Raw genomic sequence first — 1,092 nt, 5'->3', positions numbered from 1 at the left:
TCAGAGCTAGAAGCCAAAATAATCCAAAAGACCAAGTAGGTCTTGCTTCTACCAAAACTCAGTCAGGTATGGCCTTCCTGGTAAGGTGATCTGTGTTAGAATTGTAGAGTAGTACCGGTATATATACTCAAGGAAACAAAGTGTGAGAATGTTCACACCCTCTACTACGATGGGAGTCTTTATACATTTTTATTATTTTTAAAGAATTTTGTTGAGATGGAATTAACATATCATACAAATCAATAGTTCAATAATATTAAGAAGATTTGTGCATTCATCGCCACAATCAACTTTGGAACCTTTCTTCTTTCTTGTATCATTGCTCTAGACTACTTGCCTCTCCTTTTGTGCCCCCAGGTAATTACTAACCCTATTACTGTCTTCATAGATCCACCCATTCTGACTTCCCCATACAGAAAAACATACACAACAAAGACAAAAGACAAAAAAGGACCCACCAACAATAACCCCCCCCCAAAAAACCAAAAACAACCAACAAACAAACAAATGGAAAAGAAAGCAGAAAATAGTTTTAAAACAGATTCAATTTAAAAGGATCTAAAGGAAGATCTAATGACAGAGTGTTATATTCCAGTCTAACTCAAAATTCTCTGCCATCCAGTCAATGCTGACTCATAGCAACCCCCTGTGAATTTCCAAAACTGTTTACAGGAGTAGAAAGCTCAGCCTTTCTCCCGTGGTGCTTCTGGTGGTTTGAACCAGTCAAACTACAGGTGCTAAAATCCACTTTATAATGTACTTTGATATTAAGGCTATTCACATTTTTACACTATGGTCATTGGGGACTCACCAGAGACTCAGTCATACAGAGGGACCCATTTTGGGGCTTCTACTATCACCTGTAATATTCTGCAAACTGGGTGTTTACAATTTAGTCTCTGGTACCATTCCATTCTTCAGGTCTGAATTTTATTCTTTTTAAAAATCATTTTATTGGGGGTTCATACAACTCATCACAATCCATACATACATCCATTGTATCAAGCACATTTGTACAAATGTTGCCATCATCATTCTCAAAACATTTGCTTTCTACTTGGTATCACCTCATTTTTTCCTCTCTGTCCTCGC

Source organism: Echinops telfairi, unplaced genomic scaffold (assembly GCF_000313985.2).
Source record: "Echinops telfairi isolate 266 unplaced genomic scaffold, ASM31398v2 ScPeMD7_34;HRSCAF=130, whole genome shotgun sequence".
Taxonomy (NCBI): Eukaryota; Metazoa; Chordata; class Mammalia; order Afrosoricida; family Tenrecidae; genus Echinops; species Echinops telfairi.
This window is presented reverse-complemented; position numbering follows the sequence as displayed.